This window comes from Hemiscyllium ocellatum, chromosome 32 (assembly GCF_020745735.1).
Source record: "Hemiscyllium ocellatum isolate sHemOce1 chromosome 32, sHemOce1.pat.X.cur, whole genome shotgun sequence".
Classification (NCBI taxonomy): domain Eukaryota; kingdom Metazoa; phylum Chordata; class Chondrichthyes; order Orectolobiformes; family Hemiscylliidae; genus Hemiscyllium; species Hemiscyllium ocellatum.
The window spans coordinates 23,823,255-23,830,895 of NC_083432.1; positions in this window are offsets into that span (position 1 = coordinate 23,823,255).

The window sequence follows — 7,641 nt, forward strand, 5'->3', positions numbered from 1 at the left end:
AAACTGTTAAATTAAGGATGAGGTCTAATGAGTTAGTAGGTACGTTAACTCCACGTTTTCCCCATAGAGCTGCCAGTCTTCAGTTTCACCAGCAACTTCTGTTTTAGTTTCCATTCTCCAGCATCTGCCATTCTTTGTTTTATATTAAATTGCAGATTGGATTCATAAACCTTATTGTGATGAGTATGGAAGATTAAGGGGGGTGAGCTCCATTATCTGAAATGTAAGGATTTGATGTGGCAGGAAAACTTCCCCCCCAGGAGAGAAGCTAAAACTGAGGGGATATTGAGAGGATCTAGGATTCCTGAGGGAGATCAGGCACCATTCACACCAGAATAATAGAAATCATGAATTTTGTTTCCCTTTAAAGCTAAGGATGTTGCGACAATTGGTCTTTGGATTTTGTTAGGTAAGCTTATTGAAACATGAAGAGGGCTTAGGTTAAGACTTGGAACATCAACTATCTCAATGAATGGTGAAGCAGAGGTGAGAGTTGTTCCTGTTCCTATAACTAGAATGTACTTAAGAGTCATACAAAACAGAAACAGGCACTTCAGTCTAATTCATCTGTGCTGACCTGACCTAGTCGCGTTTGCTAGCATTTGGCCCATATCCTTCGAAATCCCTCTTGTTCATGTACCCATCCAGATTCCTTTTAAAGGTTGTAATTATACCAATCTTCACCACTTGCTCTGTCAGCTAGATCCATACATGCACCACCCTCTGCATTAAAATATTACCCCTCAGATCCTCTTTAAATCTCCCCCCTCTCTCCCCTATCGTATGGAAAAAGACCTTGGCTATTCATTTTATTTATGCTTATGATTTTATAAACGACTGTAAGGTCACTCTTCAGCCCTCTAATGCTCTGGGGGGAGAAAAGCCCCAGGCTCTCCCAAGAGCTGAAATCCTCCAACCCCAGCAACATCCTTGTGAATCGTTTCTGCACCCTCTCAGGTTTAACACTGAGGGGAAAAAAGAGATGGTGTTTTCTCTGCATTTTGCCAAGTGAGCCATGAGGATACAAATGCTACAGGAAGGACAGAAAGGGAGGCAAGAGAGGAGGGGGAGTGGCATTTTTGATAAGGGATAGCATTACAGCTGTACTGAGGGAGGATATTCCCAGAAATACATCCAGGGGAGTTAGTTGGGTGGAACTGACAAATAAGAAAGGGATGGTCACCTTATTGGGATTGTATTATAGACCTCGTAATAGCGAAAAATTGAGAAACAAACTTGTAAAGAGATCTCAGCTATCTGTAAGAATAATAGGGTGGTTATGGTAGGGGATTTTAACTTTCCAAACATAGACTGGGACAGCCATAGTGTTAAGGGTTTAGACGGAGAGGAATTTGTCAAGAATGTACAAGAAAATTTTGTACAGAAGGTGCAAAACCTGACCTACTCTTGGGAAATAATGCAGGGCAGGTGACTGAGGTGTCAGTGGGGGAGCGCTTTGGGGCCAGCGACCATAACTCTATTAGTTTTAAATACTGATGGAAAAGGATAGAACAGATCTAACAGTTAAAGTTCTAAATTGGAGGAAGACTAATTTTGACAGTATTAGGCAAGAACATTCAAACGTTGATTGGGTGCAAATGTTTGCAGGCAAAGGGACAGCTGGAAAATGTGAAGCTTTCAGAAATGAGAGTCATAGAGATGTACAGCATGGAAACAGACCCTTCGGTCCAATCTGTCCACTCCGACCAGATATCCCAACCCAATCTCGTACCACCTGCCAGCACCTGGCCCATATCCCTCCAAACCCCTCCTATTCATATATCCATCCAAATGCCTCTTAAATGTTGCAATTCTACCAGCCTCCACCACTTCCTCTGGCAGCTCATTCCATACACGTACCACTCTCTGTGTGAAAACGTTGCCCCGTAGGTCTCTTTTATATCTTTTCCCCTCTCACCCTAAACCTATTCCCTCTAGTTTTGGACTCCCCGACTCCAGGGAAAGGACTTTGCCTATTTACCCTATCCATGCCCCTAATAATTTTGTAAACCTCTATAAGATCAGCCCCAGCCTGTTCAGCCTCTCCCTATAGCTCAAATCCTCCAACCCTGGCAATACCCTTGTAAATCTTTTCTAAACCTTTTCAGAAAGATGTTGTGAAACTTGATAGGAAGGAGACCAGAATTGCATGCAATATTCCAACAGTGGCCTAACCAATGTCCTGTACAGCTGCAACATGACCTCCCAATTCCTGTACTCAGTACTCTGACCAATAAAAGAAAGCATACCAAATGCCGCCTTCACTATCCTATCTACCTGCAACTCCATTTGCAAGGAGCTTTGAACTTGCACTCCAAGATCTCTTGTTCAACACTCCCTAGGATCTTACCATTAAAGTGGATAAGTGCTGCTAAGATTTGCTTTCCCAAAATCCAGCACCTCGTATTTGTCTGAATTAAACTCCATCTGCCACTTCTCAGCCCATTGGCTCATCTGGTCCAGATCCTGTTGTAATCTGAGGTAACCCTCTTTGCTGTCCACTACACCTCCAATTTTGGTGTCAGCTGCAAACTTACTAACTGTACCTCTTATGCTCGCATCCAAATCATTTATGTAAATGACAAAAAGTAGAGGACCCAGCACCGATCCTTGTGGCACTCCACTGGTCACAGGCCTCCTGTCTGAAAAACAACCCTCCACCACCACCCTCTGTCTTCTACCTTTGAGCCCAGTTCTGTATCCAAATGGCTACTTCTCCCTGTATTCCGTGAGATCTAACCTTGCTAATCAGTGTCCCATGGGGAGCCTGGTCGAATGCCTTACTGAAGTCCATATAGATCACATCTACTGCTCTGCCCTCCTCAGTCCTCTTTGTTATTTCCTCAAAAAACTCAATCAAGTTTGTGAGACATGATTTCCCATGCACAAAGCCATGTTGACTATCCCTAATCAGTCCTTGCTTTTCCAAATACATGTAAATACCACCCCTCAGGATTCCCTCCAACAATTTGCCCACCACCTACGTCAGGCTCACCGGTCTATAGTTCCCTGGCTTGTCCTTACCACCCTTCTTAAACAGCGGCACCACGTTAGCCAACCTCCAGTCTTCCGGCACCTCACCTGTGACTATCGATGATACAAATATCTCAGCAATCACTTCACTAGCTTCCCACAGAGTTCTAGGGTACAACTGATCAGGTCCTGGGGATTTATCCACTTTTATGCATTTCACGACATCCAGCACTTCCTCCTCTGTAATATGGACATTTTTCAAGATGTCACCATCTATTTACCTACAGTCTATATCTTCCATCTCCTTTTCCACAGTAAATACTGATGCAAAATATTCATTAAGGAACTATGGACTGGTGAGGGTGACATTGGTCATGGGCACATTATTTGAGGGAATCCTGAGGGACAGGATTTACACTTATTTGGAAAGGCAAGGACTGATTAGGGATAGTCAACATGGCTTTGTGCATGGGAAATTATGTCTCACAAACTTGTTTTTTTTGAAGTAGTAACAAAGAGGATTGATGAGGGCCGAGTGGTGGACGTGATCTATATGGATTTCAGTAAGGCATTTGACAAGGTTACCCACGGAAGACTAATTAGCAAGGTTAGATCTCACCGAATACAGGGAGAACTAGCCATTTGGATACAGATCTGGCTCAAAGATTGAAGACGGGGTGGTAGTGGAGGGATTTTTCAGACTAAGGCTTGTGACCAGTGGAGTGCCACAAGGATCAGTGCTGTGTCCACTATGGTTCTTCATTTATATAAATGATTTGGATATGAACATGGAAGGTATAGTTAGTAAGTTTGCAGACGACACTAAAATTGGAGGTATAGTGGATAGCAACGAAGGTTACCTCAGATTACAACGGGAACTTGATCAGGTGGGCCAATGGGCTGAGTGGTAGGTGGTGTTTAATTCAGATAAATGCTACGTTTTGGGAAAGCAAATCTTAGCAAGACTTATACACTTAATGGTAAGATGCTATGGAGTGTTGCTGAACAAAGAGACCTTGGAGTGCAGATTCATAGCTCCTTGAAAGTGGAGTCACAGGTAAATAGGATGGTGAAGAAGGCGTTTGGTATACTTTCCTTTATTGGTCAGAGTATTGAGTACAAGAGTTGGAAGGTCATGTTACGGATGTACAGGACATTAATTAGGCCACGTTTGTAATATTGCATGCAATTCTAGTCTCCTTCCTATTGGAAGGATGTTGTGAAACTTGAAAGGGTTCAGAAAAGATTTAGCATGATGTTGCCAGGGTTGGAAGATTTGAGCTTTCGGGAGAGGCTGAGTAGGCTGGGTTGTTTTACCTGGAGCACTGGAGGTTGAGGGGTGACCTTATAGGGGTTTATAAAATCGTGAAGGGCGTGGATAGGATAAACAGACAAGGTCTATTCCCTGGGGTGAGGGAGTCCAAAACTAGAGGGCATTGGTTTAGGGTGAGAGGGAAAAGATATAAAAGGGACCTAAGAGGCAACTTTTTTCACACGGAAGGTGATGCATGTATGGAATGAGCTACCAGAGGAAGTGGTGGAGGCTGGTACAATTGCAATATTTAAAAGGCATTCGGATGAGTATATGAATAGGGAAGGTTGACAGGGATAGGGCCAAGTGCTGGCAAATGGGATAAGATTAGGTTAGAATATCTGGTTAGCATGGACGAGTTGAACCAAAGGGTCTGTTTCCATGCTTACCATCTCTATGACTGTACGTCAAATAAACATAAATATTAAATCTGTTGATAAACTCTAAAATCATTGAGACATTTGAATGACAACTTTTTTTTTCTCCCCAAAAGACTAAAAAGCAGCCCTAAGTTCCTATAGCTATAGTTCCTATTCCTTTTCTTATTGGAAAGACAGTTAAATTAAGAATTAGTTCTAATGAGTTACTGGATACCTTAGCTCTGTAGGGTGATAGCAGAATTGCCAGGCCTACTCAGTTTCATCAGTAATTTTTGTTTCCATTCTCCAGCATCTGCAGTTCTTTGTTTTATATTAAGTTGTACATCAGTTGCATAAAGCTGATCATTGAGAGTGTGGAATATTGATGGGGTGAGTGCCATTGTCTGAAATGTGAAAAAAAAACCCTCCCTTTAGGTGGGAAGCTAAAACTAAGAGCATATTAGAGTCTAGGATTTCAGAGGGAGACTAGGCAGAACTTACAAACCAGTGTAGGAGAAATTTCACTTTTCCAGCCACATTCAGGTATTTGAGTAATCTGAATCCAAGCAAACAAAAGTTTAGTATCTTCACATCAGAGTCACTTTTAATATTAGTTTTGATTTGGCTTCTTTAGTACTGGAGATAACCAGGATTCATCCAAGTACTGTCTTCCAGTTGAGCTCAGTCTTTACAGACCGGTTCTAGGATAAAGTTCAACAATTACAAACACTAAACTGTTAGTGAAGATGAAGGTGAGGTCTGAGACCAGTCTCTGACTGACTTGGATGTAGCTTTGTGCTTTACATAGCAAGACCCTAGAAGTTATACTTAAATTGGTTTGTATCCAGCTCCAAGAATAGTCTGAAAATTAACAGATACCATTAATAGAAGTCTATAAAAATATTGTATTTGGGATCAGAATATCACTTTGTATTTGCTTGATAATCATACTGGAGTATAACATGTCATTCGCCCTTCATATGATGGTTCTCTGAGCTTTTCGCAGCGTTACCGAGTTATCCAAGCTCCTTTTCAACACAATTCGGCCTTGGCCCATTGTGCTCCTTACAGCAAGGGTCTGCTGCAGGTGACAAGTTATATCGGGCTTGGCTCCTTTCGAAGATCAAATGTGGTATTTGACTTCTGGGGCAGCATATATAACCCAATGCACGAATCTCTCGATTTACATTCGGCTATCCTGCTCAATCACTGTTCTAATTAATCGCCAACTTCACAAAAAGTTGAGGCAAATGTGCTTTCTGGCAGAAAGAAATATAGGGAAAAATTATAGCTTTATTCCATTCAATGCTTCCCTGGGATTTGGAACATTTCTTCACAATATGGGCAGCACGGTGGCACAGTGGTTAGCACTGCTGCCTCACAGTGTCTGAGACCCGGGTTCAATTCCCGCCTCAGGCGACTGACTGTGTGGAGTTTGCACATTCTCCCCGTGTCTGTGTGGGTTTCCTCCGGGTGCTCCGGTTTCCTCCCACAGTCCAAAGATGTGCGGGTCAGGTGAATTGGCCATGCTAAATTGCCCGTAGTGTTAGGTAAGGGGTAAATGTAGGGGTATGGGTGGGTTGCACTTCGGCGGGTTGGTGTGGACTTGTTGGGCCGAAGGGCCTGTTTCCACACTGTAAATCTAATCTAATCTAATGATATTCATTGCATTTGAAGAAAGTACTTTGTATAAGTTGCATATCAGCCAAGTAAGTTTAAACGCATGAAGCAGCGAAGTTACTGTGTACGGTTGTTAGTATTATTGACAAGAGCTGCATAACAGATACTAAAACGACTGGAATATTTTACTTTACCGGGAGAACGTAGACGGGAATACCCTCAAGAAAACGCAAATGAAACCTGGAATTCTAATTGTTTGCTGGAGTCAAGAGAACGCAGAAAATCCTACTTCATAGTACACTGTTCTTTGTTCAGATATGAACGTTATGTTGGATCTCTTAGGACGACACTGGCCATGCCACGTTCTGAATTAAAGCGATGATACCAGTATTGTATTACACCGAGGATGGAATATTTGTCTTTCACGTGGATGTAAGTGCATTAGCGACAAATACGCACATTTTAAACGCCTTCAAGATGCAGCGCTCGGATGGGGGCTGGAATTGGAACACTTTCCCGCTGCAGGATCCAACGTGCATTAATTGCAGTTAAGTGTTTCAATTGCTCCTGTCCCGTCTGGGAGGTGGTCACTATGCAGCGAGAGACATTCCAAAAGCAGGTTGGACTTTGTTAACGGTTCAGTGTTCGGATGCAAATGCAGCCTGTTTTTAGTAAAGAACTCTACTGGCCAAGTGAGGGCTATTGGGACCCCGGAAACTGGGAGCAGAGCCTGTGGCCGTCTTTCTGTAACCTGCCCCTTGAAGCAGCATTACTCCCATAGCCAAGGGAGGAGTCTCTCTGCAGCCTACCTGGAGCAGTGAGCGACAAAGGATCCTCTATGTGGCCTGCCCTGGAAGCAACATTGTTCCCTTAGCTCGGGGTCAGTGAGAGAGAGAGAGAGAGGGGGCTCTCTGCAGCCCGCCCTGGGAGATGAGGTATAGACGGTTGTCTCTACAATCGGCCCTGGAGGCAGCATTGCTCCCCTAGCCCGGGGTCAGTGAACGATACAGGGGTCTCTGTGCACCTGTCCTGGGGCAGTGAGGGCTCTCACTCCAACCTGCCCTGGGGCAATGAGGGATAGAGAGGTCTCTCTGCAGCCTGCCCTGGGGCAGTGAGGGCTCTCACTCCAACCTGCCCTGGGGCAATGAGGGATAGAGAGGTCTCTCTGCAGCCTGCCCTGGGGCAGTGAGGGTGAAGAGGCTGTCTCTCCAGCCTGCCCTCGGACAAGCAGGGATAGAGGGCCTTCTCTCTCCAGCCTGCCCTGGGACAGTTCGGGATCGAGGGCTCTCTCTTTCTGCAGCCTGCCGTGAAGGCAGCACTGCTCCCCGAGCCCGGGGGTGGTGTCAATCAGGGTGTTAATCACTCCACAGCCGTGCA